Genomic DNA, 17,186 nt, shown 5'->3' with positions numbered 1-17,186 from the left:
GATTTAGTAAATCCCGAGGATGCTAAATCTCGAAAACTATTTATTATGACATAAGTTAAATACTGCTAAATTCTAAGAAACTGTTTGGCAATGTAATGTAGGATTTAATGTGGTTGATTTATTTAGAAATTAAATTAAATTTGCGTGTTCATTATAAGACTATTTGATAATTAGATAATTAGTAATATAATCAATAATTTGATAATTAGTAATAATTGAGCTAACTTCTAATGGTATTATTTATCATTATAACTTATTAAATATAATTAAAATAAAGTTAATAAGTTATAATGATAAATTACTTATTATATTACTAATTATCTAATTATTTTCTTAAATCCTAATTAATTTGTTAATTATATTTTAAATTTTAAATTATTTAATTATAACTCATATTAATGCTTTAATTAAATATTTAAATATTAAATTAATTTAATGACAATTATACAATTAATGCATATAATAATAAACCAATTAAAAATTTTAATTAAACTAATTTCATGATAATTACACTGTTAATTAATTAATTAAATACAATTAGATAACTTAATTATACTACTAATTAATTATTTAAGATTCATTTTTAATTTATTCGCGATTGTATCAATCATGCGCGATTGTATCAATCATGCTGTAGGGGCGGTGAAAAAGCTTCATCTCCAACTGATTCCTTCGCGATTTCGCAAATTCCCTCCATCCTTACGGCTTGGAGTTTCTTCCAGCTTCTTCTCTTCTCCGTTGCGCCTCTCCCGGCCGTCGATTGCTTCAACTTCAACGGCACAAAGGTACATCTCGCATGCCCTAGATAGGACCCTCGGCCGTTGTGAGCAGGATTTAGCTGTTTCATTCGGCGTTCTTAGCTTCTAAACAGGTTGTTTTCACCTGCACGGAGCTGATGGTTCTTCTGCTGCATTTTAGAACAGAATTCAAGAATGGAAAGTATGTTGGTGAAAGTGGCAATAGGCTTAAGGAGTTGCTCTCTAAATTCAATCCCATAAAATTCCACTCTTTATGGAATTTCAGGGGCCATACAGGAAATGTGGTTGTGAACTATTTTTATGCTGATCACTTTGGTAAGATGAATTGGGTTGAAAAAAGGAATTCTATTCCAGGAATATATGGATGAGCGGCTCGTGCTGATGACTATTATTCAGGAGGTCCTATTGGGGATCATCTACGAAAACATGGATATTTGAAAACTGTTGATGATATATAACTAATGAGGAGTCTAATAAAATGAGCAAACTTATTCAAGATTTAGCAACTCTGATTGCAGTCAAGAAGAAGCACATTGAGGAGCTTGAGGACAATTACACTCTGGAATTTTGTGTTCTTCCTTAGAAATTCAAAGAATGCAGCAACTCGCCCGAGATCGTTCTTGTAGAATTTTTTTTAGAATGAGAACTTAAGGACTGAGCTGGATTCTAAGAGAAGAGAACATGCATTCAGATCCAAGCAACTGAACACATTAGCAGCTCAAAGTGAGTCTGAGATAAGGAAACTTGAAGATGAAAAGAAGGTACAATATATTTTTGTTTAATTTGCAAGATAGCTTTTAACCTGTTAACTCCTTGGTGAAGGTACCACTAGATAAAACTGTACATTTCATGTGGATTCTTATAGCATGCTTAATTGCAAGTCATTTAGAATTTTAATTTTGCAAAATCATTTCTCACTATGGCTCTATTCAACGATTTGTTATTCTGTGCGGAGTCCGAAGGGCGTCCGAAGACCAATAAAAATGCGTCACGTCACCCCATTGCTCGGTACCGAGCTCGGTACCCAAACTCGGTACCGCTCGATACTGCTGGGAACCCAACGCTTAACCGGACGGTTCTATCGTTTGGTGACTGTACAGAATCCATGCCCCTATTCAACATTGCTTTTTTATGACTACATTAACCTCTTTGAGCAACACAAGTAGTGGCGGATCCAGCCTTTTTTTAGGATAGGCAAACTCAATATTAAAAAAAGTCAATACCAAAAATTATTCAAAACAAAGCTTTGTATTTCATTATAATTTATGAAATTAAAAAGAAAATTATCAACTTTGCATTATACTTTGTATTTTCTGATAATGTTATATAATATCTTCATTCGGAACAGAATCAAATACTTCTTTCTCAATATATGACATTAGACAATCATTAAGCTAAATATCACCCATTTTGCTATGCAACCGATGTTTTATGATCTTCGTTGCAGAAAATGCTCTCTCCACCATAGCAATAACAACTGGTAAAATCAGTGCCAAAATAATAATTCTATAAACCAGGAGATACACAATATTTTTTTATCCTTTACTATCTTTTTTTCAAGAGCTACAATGCTAGTCAAAGATGTAAACTCATTGCTAGTACGCATATCAATAATATAAGTAGATAACTGATGCTTAAGAGATATAAGATCAACTATAGAAAAATATGCTGGATATAACTATGCAAGACGAATTAATTTTCCTTAACATAAACAGAGAACATATTACTCGGATTTAGACATATCACACAAAGAAGTAACTCGGTACTAGCTTCAGAGAATCAGTTATCCAATTCCTGAAGTTGCATATCAATAACTATGTAGAATAAATCAACTCAATAATGATGAAAGTTTATAATTTATGCACATTTTTGTACTAACCGTCCATGAGCCTTGAATTTGAAATCCATATTTGAAACTTCAGTTTAAAAAACATTACAAAAATGTGACACTTCTTTAAGTAAAGGCACACATCCATTTTCCCTCATCATTTGCAATCGTTGTTTGGACACTTATACTAATTTCATTGCTTTATAATATCTTGATTCTTTCTTTGTAATGCTTGCGATAATTCATTTGTAATCCCTAAAATATCAATCATTAAATGCATTGTCAAGACAAAGTCAAAAGATTCCATAGCATTTATTAAAACATCAGCTTCAACTGATTATTGATCATGTATCCCATTTTCTTTGATAATTTCGAGCACTTCAAGTACATAAGCATACATTTTTGTTAGACTGATTAATATTTGAAAATGCAAACTCTAACGGATATCACCAGCACGATGCAAATTACTTTCTTGTTTCAAACCTAGGCCATCATTTAACTCTCCACTTCTTAAATGAAAAACTATATTATCACGTTGAATAGATTTTAGAGTATCATTTTTCTTGCATGAAACTCCAACAGTATTTACAATTCTTGAAATGATCTAAAAAAAATGCTTTATTTGCCAATAATTTTTTGCAATAGCCACCGAACATAACTGAAACATCACAGGATTCATCAACTAGAATGGTGAAGTAAGAATAACAAATATCATTCATGATTATAGCCAAGGTCTCAACAACAATAGAACTACAAATATCTTTTTGGACCTTTGGTACAATCAATTTTAACTTTGCACTTGCATTTTCAAATATAGCTTTTTTTACCTCTTCATTATGATTTGCAAGAAACTGAGATAGTTCTATGTAATTCCTTTGATTATCGGAACTAGATGATTCATCAAGCCCATGGAATGATAACCCTTGTCGAATAAGAAATCGAACGTAATCAACAGTTGTAGTTAACATGATGCGATATTATTTTTTATGCTTCTCATCCTTGGTCGACCATAAAGCAGGAATACTCTGTTCTTGACTCTTCATTAAAGCCTCATATTTATGTCTTGCCTTGTGTGCATTGTTGTGTTCTCTGACATGACTAAGAAGCTACTATTTTCTCTTCCAATTCTTAAATCCCTCACCAACAAATGTGTTTCCACCACCTTGGCTAGTGCTAACTAGGGGTGTCAATTTTTGACACGACCCGAAACACGACCTGAACCCGACCCAAAAAAATCTGGGTTAGGGTCAACCCGGACCCGAAACGGGTCGGGTTCGGGTTCAACAAATCAACCTGTTTTAAAAATCGGGTCAGGTTCGGGTTGACCTAGCAACCCGAAAAATGACACGAAAATTCCTATTTGACTCGGAAACCCAACATTGACCCGTTTTTTACCCGATTTTGACCAAAAAACTAGCAATTTTAGATCAACTTCAGGTCATTGGTGTCGGGTCGGGTTGACCCGGACCCGAATCATGCCGGGTTCGGGTCCGGAAACCTCACCCGTTTTTAAAAACGGGTCGGGTTCGGGTTGACCCGAACAGTGCCAGGTTAGTTCTAAGTTCTACCCGAACCCGACCCGTTGACCCGAATTGACACCCCTAGTGCTAACTTGCTCTTGAGGCTTAAATGCATAACAATAAAGACAAAAAACAACATCTTTTTGTAGTGAATTAAGAAACATATTTAATCCACGGCTAAACTCTTAGAACAATTGATATGTTGGTGGATAAATTTTTATGATGAATTGGGTTGACTATTTTTTTAGGTGTAGGGAAATGAAAAATAAGCTATTGAATATGATTTGGAGTTCAAAAATTTTTGGAAAATCACACTTCCATTGTTGGCAAAGAGGTGTAGAGGGGATGATGATGATGATGATTTAGCTATGATGAGTTTAGGATGCTTTGAGAAGATGGGGCTAGAGCATATAGTTTGATGTATGTGGCTTAGGATGAGATGATGGTTTAGCTATGATGAGTTTAGGATGCTTTGAGAAGACGGGAATAAAGACTTGTGATTGTTAAGTGGCGATCATATGTATAAAGGTTGGGGATAAACAAGAGGATATGAAAGGGTTTGCCAAGGATAAGAAATATTTTTTATGGGTTGAAGGCATTCAATAAGGAAGCTCCAAAAAATAAAAGAAGATCAAAATAAAAGGTAAAAAAAAAGATAAACTAGGAATATATCCAAATTCATTAAAAGAAACGGGAAGAGGCAAGCTACCGGGAATTATTTACTAAACTAATGACAAAGACAAGGAATGTTCAATGACAACCCAATTAATCGTCAAAAACTTTATTACAATATTCTTAATCAATTCCTATAAGCATTACATGAGACTATCCACTGATAATATTCGTCTAGTTTCAGGAATAAAACTAACACAGTAACACAATCACGCAGACAATGGTTTAGCAAAAAAAAAAAAAAAGCAATTTGGTTGATTAAAAAAAAAAAAAAAAAACCTTCAAACCAAGGAGCCGAGGAAGAACTGGGAAGATGAGGGCTTCAAAGTGTGAAGGATAGGAAGTCAAAGGCTGCGGTTGCTGCTTCGAAGATGAAGACAAAGGTTACGTCTGCTACTTCGAAGAAGAAGATAAATGTTGTTGATGTGACTACGAAGTGCGAAGACGAGGCAAGCCGTCGAGGGCAGCGCAGATGGAAACGCGTTGCTAGAATGTTCAGGATGGGCAGGTATGTGTGCCAATGATAAGATTAGGGCAAAATTTATTTTTGAGGGGGGGGGGGGATTCCAAAAACACCCTTCTAATACATTTTTTTTTTGCCCACCCTGACCTAACTTGGGATCCTCCCATGGCCTTGACATGTTATACTTGACTTGGCATTTGCCCACCCTGACCTGCCTTGGCAAACTTTAGTATATCAATGACATTTTCCATCAAAACATATTTAGGCTTCAAAAATTGCACGGTAACCATGAAGACAACAATTTGGTGGTTTCGTTCATCATCTAATGGTGCATCAACATTTCTAAAACGTTTGAAGCTGCTAACACCTAGAAATGTTGATGCACCATTAGATGATGAACGAAACCACCAAATTGTTGACTTCATGGTTACCGTACAATTTTTGAAGCCTAAATATGTTTTGATGAAAAATGTTGTTGATATACTGAAGTTTGCCAAGGCTATACTTGGTAGGTATACCTTGAGTCATTTGATTGAGATGAATTATCAAGTAATATCTGCTGGTTTGCATATCACAAACACTGAAGAATGTGAGGAAATGCCCTATATGAAGGATCCTCAAACATATTTTTAGAGATTTATTCGTCGGCCAAAATTTCATGAGTTATTAAATGTACAATTTATTACATATGCAGCTCCATTATTGATGAGGACATTAGTAGGAGATTTTGACGCATTTACAGAGGAGGCATCGCAGATTGATGGCCACGATCAAGATCCTTTATTTTTGATGCATTTTATGTATTATTTATTTTTATATTTCATTTTTTCCTATTTTACCCCTATAGGTAGTTAGCTTATTATTGTAGCCCTATGAGCATTCTATTCCTTTTTTTTAATCATGTTGAAGCCTATATATAAGGTCCCTTCTATTATATTTGAGATGATAATTTGATGAATAAAATTTTGAGCTTTAGTCTTCTTCATTGTTGTGAGCTTTGAGAGAAGAAAGAGAATCCTATGTGAGGGTGATTGCAATACCCGTCAGTAATGAGGACATCAGATTTCGACACGTGTACCATCGCCGGAGACACAGATCGACGGCTACGATCCAGAGCCTTTATTTCTGATGTATTTGTATTTTATTTATTCTAGCATTTTTATTTTCCTAGTTTGCCCCTGTGGGCATTGAGTCACTTATGTAGCCCTAAGGGCATTTGTGTCGTTTTAGTTTTGTTTTATCTTGGCCTATTTAAAGGAGGCCTCATGCATTGCATTGATTGATGAATTGTTAATGAAAGTTTATTCTACTTGTTTGATCTCTTAGTGAGTTCATAAGAGGAGAATGATATCTTTGTGAGTTCCGAGATTCCCAAGATCTCTTTGTGAGTTCTTGAGTAGATATTTGAGGTTTGTAGCTTCCTTGATTTTTTTCAAGTCTTTCTCTTATTTCTCCTGGCATTAGTTTTCCCCTCCCCAATATCCCCCTTGCCACCGGCCTCCTTGGGCCGCCCAAGCCACCGGCCACCGCCCATCGACCCCCCAGCTGCCGGCCTCCCTCCCCCATTCCCCCCCTCTCCACACCTCTACCCGCCGGCCCCCCTCTTGGGCTCATAAATTAAAAATTCAAATTTCCCAAGAGGCATTGATAACTTTCCTAAAATAAGTCCAAGATTTTAGGCAATCTTCATAATTGAATTTCAATTCAAACGATTGCCAATTACTTGCATTTAAATTAGGAAACTTCCCTTTTTTATAAAATCTGAAATTTAATTCAGATTTTCTCCAAATCTTTGATTAAGTGTGTAGGTCCCACCTAATTAACACATATCTCCTTCCCTCTTCTCTTATTTGGCTGGCCCCCTCTATGGGCCTCTCTCTCTCCCAAATTAACTCCAATTCCCCCACTAAATTAGCCCCAATTCCCTCCCCATTTTCGCCCCTCCCCTTTTGGATTAATTTGAATTTTCAAATTAAATCCCTCCCAAACCTCTAAAATCTTAAACAACTTCAGATTTTCTGCATTTACCTCTTGGCCTCCCACCCTAGCCGATCCCCCCCAAGTCCTCACGCCGGCCCAACACCCTCCTCCTTCCAAGCCGCCAACTCCTCTCCCTCTTCTTTCCATTGAGACTCCTTCATCTCCCGGCAAGGATGCATGGCGGATCCAGAAGTTGATCACGGACTCGTTTTCAATTCTCGTGGGAGATTGATATCATCCGATCCTCCTTTGATCCCGGATTCGGAACCGAAGACACCGTCAAGGAGTACGTGGACCGCATCCTTCCCCACTTAGCAGAGTTCATCAACGAAGGAAGGTCTCTTGAAGAGTGGGCAATCACTGGACGACAACTCGTTCCTCCACCTCCGACTTCTTCCCCAGTGACTAGTCCTCTCGGCATCACTTGTGTGATAGTGGCATCCTTAAGTGTGCTTGCAATCCTCCTCTGCTAGCTTCCACTTTCAAGAGTTGAGTGAAGGATCTCTAGGTGAAAGATCTAGATTTTAAACTTGAGGCTTTTGTTATACTTTCTATTTGCATTGCTTATTAATCATTTGTTGTATTTTGCAAGTCCTACTAATCTCTAAGTGTAACCCATTGTTATTGCTTAATCACTCATGTCATATTCTTAAACTTTTATTTGAGTAAACAATGGTTTATTGATAATAAAGCAAAGTTTACCTCTTCTATTAATATCTTAATTGCAATTATTGTCTATCGCATTTAGTTTCACATCAGTTAGTCTTTGGAAGAGTCCGAGACTGGCAGCTCATCTTTTTCTTTCCCCACCTTACATCCGACCACCTTCCCTTTCCCCAAAACCCGTCGGCCTGCTCTCCCCTGTCTACTCCTCCTCTTCTTCCCTAACTGAGCCCCTTCCCACCTCACAGCCGTCGGCCGACCCTCTAAATCTCATAGCCGCCGGCCTCCCCTTGGCTCTCTTGCCACTGACTGCCCCTCCAAATGCTCCATAAATTTTGAATTTCAAAATTCAAATCCTCCTTAATTACCTTCCTAAAATAATTCATATCAATTTGAAAAGTGTCTTTATTTGAAATTAATTCTATATTAGAATTTCAAATAATTTTCTCTTTGATAATCCTTAATTTAGAAGTCTTTCCAATTACATTAAATATGAAACTAAATTCAGATTTAATTCTAATATCCAATTAATGCATACACATACATTGAACCTAAACACCCTCTCTCCCTCCTCATATGGTCAACCCCTCCCCTTGCCATTTTCACTCCCCAATATAATTCCTAATCACCAATTAACTCTCCCATAAATCCCTCCTAAGCCGCCGGCTTCTATAACCTTATTTGGGATAATTTGGAATTCAAATTATTCACTTTCCCTCTCTTTGAAAAATCTGATATTAAATTCAAATTTTCAAAGTTTTCTCCTATACCTCTCTAACCATAAACCCAAGGAATCCCCACCTATAACCCTAACCATCCCCCTCCCTTTCTCCCTCTACCCGAGCCCCCAAACTGTCGGTTCCTCACCTCCCTTCGTCCTTCTCAACCCCCCCCCCCTCTAAGGATCCCAAGAAAGGATTATGTCGTATTCATGAATGACCGATCCTGAAGTTGACCACGGTTTCGCGTACGATTCGCAAGAATAACCCGATATTCTTCAGTCGCCGTTATTCGACCCCGATTAGGAATTTGAAGATTTTGTTGACGATTACGTTGAATGCATACTATTCTACCTAGCTGAGACTATCGACGAACAACGACCCTCTAAACAATGGAAACTCGTTGGAGATCCACCTACGTCTCCTTCTTCGGCTACCTTCCCGTGGATCAAGATCGTTAGCGTCCTAACCATCTTAGTGGCATCATTTGGATTGCTGAAAGTCTCTCTCCGCTAAAAGCCTTTCATATAGTTTGAGTGAGTGGAAACTCTAGGTGAAAGTTCTAAATATTAACCCATGGATTCTTATTACGACATATTTAGTTTTACTATAATTTTTTTGATATTATTTTAAGTTGTTTTGTTTTTCTAAATTGTGACTGCATGCTAAAGAAAGATGTCAATCGAGAGTTATTAAAATTAATTATTGTGGCTCATTAATCTTAAAGTAGCAAGCTTTACAATAATTTTAATAATTCTTTGCAATTCTTGTTTGTATCACATTATCTTGGTATCAGAGCATGGTCGCATGCTAGTTCATTTCAGTATCCCTTCATACACATTCAATAGACGTCTTAGGTTGCATTCACTTCCGTATAAAAACTTTTACAACATTATTGTTTGTTGTCCACTACATCTCTATATCATTTAGTGAGCTTTAGGTGTGTTGGCTTATATGATTAGGTGATGCCCCTATTCCTTAACATCCCTAAGTGTCACCTAGTATATCCCGGAATAAATTCAATGTACTTTAAACTTGATTGTAGGAAAGTTAGGCATCGTGACCCAATAAATTAGAGAAACCTAAGGTGAGTTAGCTTACTTTAGACGACAAGCTGGAGAACGTCTAGACCACATTGAAAGGTTAGGAAACCAACGATGTATACTCATTCTATACCTTTGTTTCTGTACGTCGAAGAACCATGAGCCGACTACGGACCACCTCGAGACCATTACTATCAAAACCATAGACCAATTAGGAACCCGTAGGTCATGATCCGATTTGGAGAGATAATGATGCTCAGTTACTCAAGAAAATCCGAATTGATGCCCCTTCCTTTGATGGTACCCTTGACCCCCATTTTTTCCTGGATTGGCTTAAAGGAATGGATAGTTACTTTAGGTGGTACAACATTTTAGAGGCAAAAAAATTAGATTTGCTGAAATGAAGTTGAACGGTAGAGCTAGTCAGTACTGGACTAACCTTGAACATATGCGTGAAACTTAAGGAGAATACCCTATCACTGATTGGAGAATAATGGAACAAGATCTCAAGAAAAAGTATCTTCCCCCTTCCTACTACCCCAAACTTTTAAATCGTTGGAATAGGTTGGCCCAGGGTAGTAAACATGTGAAGTATTACTTATCTACTTTTGATGACTTCATAATATGCTGTAGTGGCAAGGAGACCACCACCCCTGCCCAACTTCTATCAATGTTTAGAGTTAGACTTATAGAAGACCTTTGAAATGAACTCTTTGCTAGAGGAATCACTATCTTAGAGGCTGTTTGTAATCATGTGCTAGACCTAGAAGAATCTAAGAACCATATCCACCTGAAAAGCCAAGACTTCCATCCTAACCCTTTTAAACCCTCCTCCAATCGACCCCAAAACAAATCACTTGGTCCCATGACTGGTTGACCCACTACTGGACAATTCCAACCCCGTCTGAATTTTAAGAACAAAACCCCTGAATGTGAGACACTCAAAATCTGTGGGAACCAAATGCTTCAAGTTTCATGGGTATGGACACATTGCCTCTCAATGTTTCAGCCCCTATAAGGTAACCATAATCAAAGAAGTTATCAATGAAGAGGATGAACCTAACACCAAGCTAGTTCATCACATCAATGACGAAGAAGACTTTTTTTGTGATGAAGACACTGTTGTGATCAACTGCCTGCAAAAGATTGATCACTTAGATATACAAATTGTTAGGTGTGCCTTATCCCAACCTAAACTAAGTGACAATTAGCGTAGAACTTCCATCTTCCATACTTTCACCAAAATCGGTGATAATAATTATAAGGTTATCATTGATAGTCGAAGTTGTATTAACGTTGTTTTGTCTACTATGATCTCTAAGCTTCACCTGAAAACCACTCCACACCCAAACTCATACAAGGTCACTTGGATCAACTTGACCGCCTTGGAAGTAAAAGAAAGGAGTCTTATCCCCGTCGAATTTGTGGGATACAAGGAAAAGGTCTGGTGCGATGTTTTAACCATGGATGTTGGTCAGATCATCCTTGGTTGTCTATGGCTTTTCGATAATGACGTTCATATCTATGGGAGGTCTAACACCTGCATGTTCAAGCATAATGGAAAGAAGATTAAGTTCTTACCCTTCCAACCTAAGTCTACCAAGGAGGACGTAAAATCCACTCCCCTTAAACCCAATACATGCCTAAACCTATTAACTACGAAAGACCTGGATATTAAACTAGTGTTAGGTTTAAACCTTTTACGCCTTAGTAGCTCGGGAAGTGAGTCCATATCTTCAAGAACCTATCCCATAAGAGGTTAAGCCCCTCCTTGTAACCTTTGGTAACGTCTTCCCTGAACATTTACCCAACCAACTCCCACCTCTAAGGGACATCCAATATGTCATCGACTTAGTACCTGGAGCTTCCCTTCCCAACCTACCACATTATTGCATGAATCCTACAGAGCATGCTGAACTTAAGAGACAGGTAGATGAGTTACTGCAATGTGGTTTTATTAAGGAAAGCCTTAGCCCATTCGTTATCCCCACCCTCTTGACCCCCAAGAAGTATGGCTCGTTGAGGATGTGTGTTGATAGCTATGCTATCAATAAAATCACGGTCAAATATCATTTCCCTATTCCTCGTCTAGATGACATGTTAGGATATGATGACCGGAGCCACCCTATTTTCTAAAATTGGCCTCAAGAGCGGTTATAACCAAATTAGGATTTGTCCTAGAGATGAATGAAAACTACTTTTAAAACTAAGGATGGGTTATACGAGTGGACATTTTATGCCTTTTGGTCTGAGTAATGCATAAAGTATGTTTATGAGAGTTATGACATAGGTCCTCAGACCATTCCTAGGAAAATTCATAGTAGTCTACTTTGATGACATTTTGAACTATAGTAATTCGGTGGACCAACATTTAAATCATTTAAAATAAGTCTGTGAGGTTTTGAGGAATGAACAATTATATGCTAATCATAAGAAATGTATGTTCATCACAGATAGTGTTACTTTTCTCGGATTTATTATATCTTCTAAAGTAATTTCTGTTGATATTGAAAAGTGCGAACAATTAATGAGTAGCCAGAACCTAAAAATATTAGAGATGTTCAGAGTTTTCATGGACTGGCCACATTTTATCGGAGGTTTATTCGGAACTTCAGCACCATACTAGCCCCTATAACGGTCTGTCTCAAAAAGGGAGACTTTTTATGGACCCTAGCTGGCTGTAGAGCTTTTGATGAAATCATGAAGAAAATGGTAGAAGCCCCGGTCATGCGCCTACCTAATTTTTTCTAAAGTCTTTGAAATCACCTGTGATTCCTCAGGCATTGGCATTAGTGGCGTCCTGTCCCAAGAAGTTCATCCCGTAGCTTACTTTAGTGAAAAGTTGAATGACATCAGGCAGCGATATTATACCTATGATAAGGAATTTTACGCTATCATTCAATCCCTTAGGTATTGGAGATATTACCCGCTCCCCCAAAAATTTGTCATCTTTTCTAACCACGAATCCTTGCGTTACATAAATTCCTAAAAGAAACTCAATGCACGACATGGTCGTTGGGTCAAATTCCTTCAAGAATATACATATACGATCAGACAGAAGCCCGGATCTGAAAATAAGGCAACAGATGCTTTAAGCCATCGGATAATGATAACTAAAGAAATGAGGGCTGAAGTGATTGGATTTGAATGAATTAAGGAAGATTATAAAGACTACCCTGATTTTAAGAAAACATACTCCTTACTGATAACTAGATGTGAACGAAGAGTTGATGATTTCTTTTTGGAAGGCGGATATCTATTCAAGCCAAAAACTCTACATTCCCAACACATCTCTTAGAGAATTCCTCGTAAGTGAAATACACGCTGGAGGATTAGCTGGTCATTTCGGCAAACCAAAACCATTGTGTCGATAGAACACTGATTCTATTAGCCTAGCCTAAAACACGACGTTAGTAAGCTAGTGAGTAGATGCCCATTTGTCAGCTAGCCAAGCAGCGAAAACATAATACGAGACTCTACATACCACTTCCAGTACCCAATTGCCCTTGGTAGGACTTGAGCATTGATTTCATCCTAGGCCTACCCAAGACCCTTAGAAAGTATGATTCAGTTTGTGTGGTCATTGACCAATTTTTTAAGATGACCCATTTCCTCCCGTGCTCCAAAACTTTTGATGTTTCTTGGATTACGGAATTATATTTCAATGAAATTTTTAGACTGCATGGATTACCCAAAACCATAATTTTCGATCGAGACGTTATGTTCACTAATTATTTCTAGAAAATCTTATGGCTCAAGATGGGTACAAAACTCCAATTTTCCACTGTTTTTTATCCCCAAACTGATGGGCAAACCAAAGTTGCTAATAAAAGTCTGGATAATCTTTTAAGGACTTTGGTATGAGAACACATTCGAGAGTGGGATTCCAAACTTCCAGTAGCTGAGTCGTTTATAACAATTATGTTAATCGAGCCACATGTTTAAGTCCTGCTGAAATTGTGTACAGGTACCAGCCTAGACAGCTTATAAATTTAATCCCTATGTGTCCTAAGGTTAGAACATCTGAGTCTGCATCTGCATTTGCATCTCATCTCTAGGAATTGCATAAGAAAATTAATAAAAAAATTGAACAAAGCAATGCCAACTATAAGCTTAATGTTGATCACAAGAAAAGATTTAAAGAATTTGAAGTTGAAAATTTTGTAATGGTACAGATTAATTCGGAGCGGTTCCCTCAAGGTTTGTTAAAAAGTTGCATACTAGGAGTGGAGGACCTTTTAAAATAATTTCAAAAATAAACAGTAATGCTTATATGTTAGACCTCCTAAAGGTTTTAATATAAATCATACGTTTAATATTGAAGATCTAGTAGCGTTTAAGGGACCAGAGTTTAACCCTACTAATCCTCTATATGATGAGGCTTGTGTGAACCTATCTAGTGAGAATCCTAGCATACCTCCACACCCCAATCTGCCTCATCTACCTAATGCACAGAAGATTGAAGCAATACTTGACGATGAAATTATTTCCACTAAAGAAGGTGGTCGCTAAAGGTATCTAGTTCATTGGAAAGGAAAATCGGTGATAGAGGACATGTAGATTGAACAGGATGAGTTGCAGAGATTGGATCCAGATCTTTTAGAGTTATACAAGAGTTCTCGAGATGTTCACTCGACGGGGTCGAGTTTTCTCCCACCCAGGGAAAATGATGAGGACATCAACAGAAGATTTTGGCGCGTTTATAAGAGGAGGGATCAGAGATCGACGGCTACGATCAGGAGCCTTTATTTTTTATGCATTTTATGTATTGTTTCTTTTATATTTCAGTTTTCTCTATTTTACCCTATGGGTATTTAGCTTGTTATTGTAGCCATGTGAGCATTTTAGTCCTTTTTCTTTTGTCAAGTTGAGGCCTATATATAAGACCCCTTCTATTATATTTGAGATGATGATTTGATGAACAAAATTTTGAGTTTTTGTCTTCTTCATTGTTGTGAGCTTTGAGAGAAGAAAGAAAATCCTAGGTGAGGGTTATTGCAATACCCGTCAGTCTTTGGAAGAGTCTGAGACTCGCGGCTCATCTTTTTTCATTCTCCCCCTTACATCCAGCCACCACCCCTTTTCCCAAAACCTATCGACCTGCTCTCCCTTGTCTTTCCCTCCTCCTCTTCCCTAATCGAGCCCCTTCCAACCCCATAGTTGTCAGCCTCCCTTCGGCTCCCCTAGTCGCCGGCCGCCCCTCCAAATCCCATATATAGCCGCCAGCCTCCCCTTGGCTCCCATGCCGCCTGTTGCCCCTCCAAATGCCCCATGAATTTTGAATTTCAAAATTCAAATCCCCCTTAATTACCTTCCTAAAATAACTCATATCAATTTGGAAAGAGATGTATAGAGATGATGGTTAGAGAGAAAATGAGGTGGATAAGGGAGAAAGTTAGAGTGAGAAAGTGAGAGATAGATAGATAGATAGAGAGAGAGAGAGAGAGAGGAGGCATGAGGGTTAGTATAAGATCCAAATTTTCAGGTATGTAAAAATTTTAAGTAATTATATCGTCAATCTTATTTTAAAAGCTTAATAAAAATTTACTGTACTTGTAATTAAGTAAATAATAGTACTTAATTTAAGGAAATAACTTACTTAATAGTAGATAATATAAGAAAATAATTTAAAGATTCTCTTAATTATGAAAAGATGCATACTATGGCAGAATTCCATCAGAAGGCTGATATTGTAATTGGAATTCGGTTATGTTTGTGTGTGGACCCTCTCTCACATTTATCCAAAATTCCCTTTATCTAGTCTGTTTCATGTAAGCAATATTCATTCTCAAGATATTCTTCATATAACTTCTTAGCTTTCTAACGACAAACTCTCTCATACAGATTATCAATTTCTGATTAATTTCTTTAATATAAAGGTCATATTTATCTCAGTAAGGATTCTTCTCTCAAACAACAAATCCTCACAAAATTCTATTCTACACCTCTTGCAGGTCATCAAGGTGTTCTTAAACCCATTAAATGAACCTCAACTAATTTTTATTGGCTTGACCTTCATCAAGACATTGCCGATTTTGTTAGCAAATGTTTGTCTTGTTAGAAAATCAAATCATCTACCCTTCCTCTTGTTGGACTCCTTTCTCCTCTATCAATATCCTTGCAAATTTGGAAAGATTTGTTTATAGGCATCACTATTAGTCTGCCTAATTCTAAAGGCTATACTGCTATTTTGATAGTCATTGATTGCTTATCAAAATTCACCCATTTTAATCTTCTAACTTCAACATATTCCGCATCTAATGTCGCAAATCTCTCTCAAAGTTTATTAATTTAATTTTGAAGATGCTTCATGATTTGACAATTGATTCATCATGCAGGAGGTTGTACAGGAAGATGATGAGAAATTGGTCGCTTTAAGATGCGAGCTGGGCGATGAGGTCTATAGGGCTGTGAAATCGGCTTTGTTGGAGATTAATGAGCATAATCCAAGCGGCAGATACGTCATCAATGAACTCTGAAGCTACAGAGAGGGACGGAGAGCAACTCTGAAAGAGGCTATCGAGTTTGTGATGAAGTATTTGACGTCGCTGAAGAGGAAGCGATGACTGCTTTTCTAAGTTGATTAGGGTCCTGTCGTTTATGTTTGCTGTCAACATTTTGTAAGATGGAAGGTTTGGCTGCCGCTCATGTTTTGGATTCATTTTGCATGTTTCAAGAATCACTTCAATGTAATTTTTTGGTTGCCCAATGTTGTTTAGTTAGATGCAAATTTATTATGTTAGGTAATGTAAAAAGAATGTAATATAAAAAAAATACAGTATAAAAAAATATTTTAGAGCTGTATAGATGAGTATAAAGTAAATTCAGTTGAATTATTTTTTTGTTTGGTTTAAAGTAAAAATGAATGTAGTATAAATTTAAAGAAAGTGGTAACTAGGCACGTTCTCGAATCAATTTGGAAGAATTCTTTCTTTTATCCTTTAATAACAAAATTAGAGCTATCTAATATCATTTATTAGTAAAAAAAAAGAGAAATAAATTATATAATCCAAAACATTAATGTATACCTATATTCATTACTTTAAAAATTATATATAATATTCATGAATCATTCAATCATATCATGTCAATTCAAATCCTTAGTAAAAATGCAACTAATAAAAAAATTGAACTAGAAGGATCATAATCAATCTCATTCCCGCCTTTTGCCTTGAGCTGAAATCATTTAAACTGTATATAATGAGCTAAATAGCCCAGTAGACGACACTAAAATTCTATAACTGAATTCAAAACACTGTAGATAAACAATATACATGTTTTTAGTCACTTCATAATAATAACGATATATATGATCAAGAATTAATGCAGAAACAATAAAAAGTTACATGTGATAGTTGTAGAAATCACAAAAACAGTAAAATAGTATGGTAGGAAAGCTAGTAAATATAATTGTGGATAAAAATTCAGTAAACCAGTACGGGTTAGATTTATAAAGCACAATACTGTCAATAGGTAAATCAATTGTATAAAGAGAACAAAATTAAAGCATCAGGAAATAACTGTCAGACTCAAATATCAT

The 17,186-nt window shown here is 36.7% G+C and overlaps 1 long non-coding RNA gene across 1 annotated transcript; it reads left to right on the top strand.

Annotated features, from left to right (window-relative positions):
- The first annotated feature begins 644 nt into the window (after positions 1-644).
- Positions 645-16,355, top strand: LOC110100356. The gene is made up of 3 exons (XR_003701387.1): positions 645-785; positions 919-1,519; positions 15,985-16,355. It is a non-coding gene; the product is annotated as an uncharacterized LOC110100356 (long non-coding RNA).
- Positions 16,356-17,186: the final 831 nt, after the last annotated feature.

The sequence above is a fragment of the Dendrobium catenatum genome, unplaced genomic scaffold (genome assembly GCF_001605985.2).
Source record: "Dendrobium catenatum unplaced genomic scaffold, ASM160598v2 fragScaff_scaffold_763, whole genome shotgun sequence".
Taxonomy (NCBI): Eukaryota; Viridiplantae; Streptophyta; class Magnoliopsida; order Asparagales; family Orchidaceae; genus Dendrobium; species Dendrobium catenatum.
This window is presented reverse-complemented; position numbering and strand designations above follow the sequence as displayed.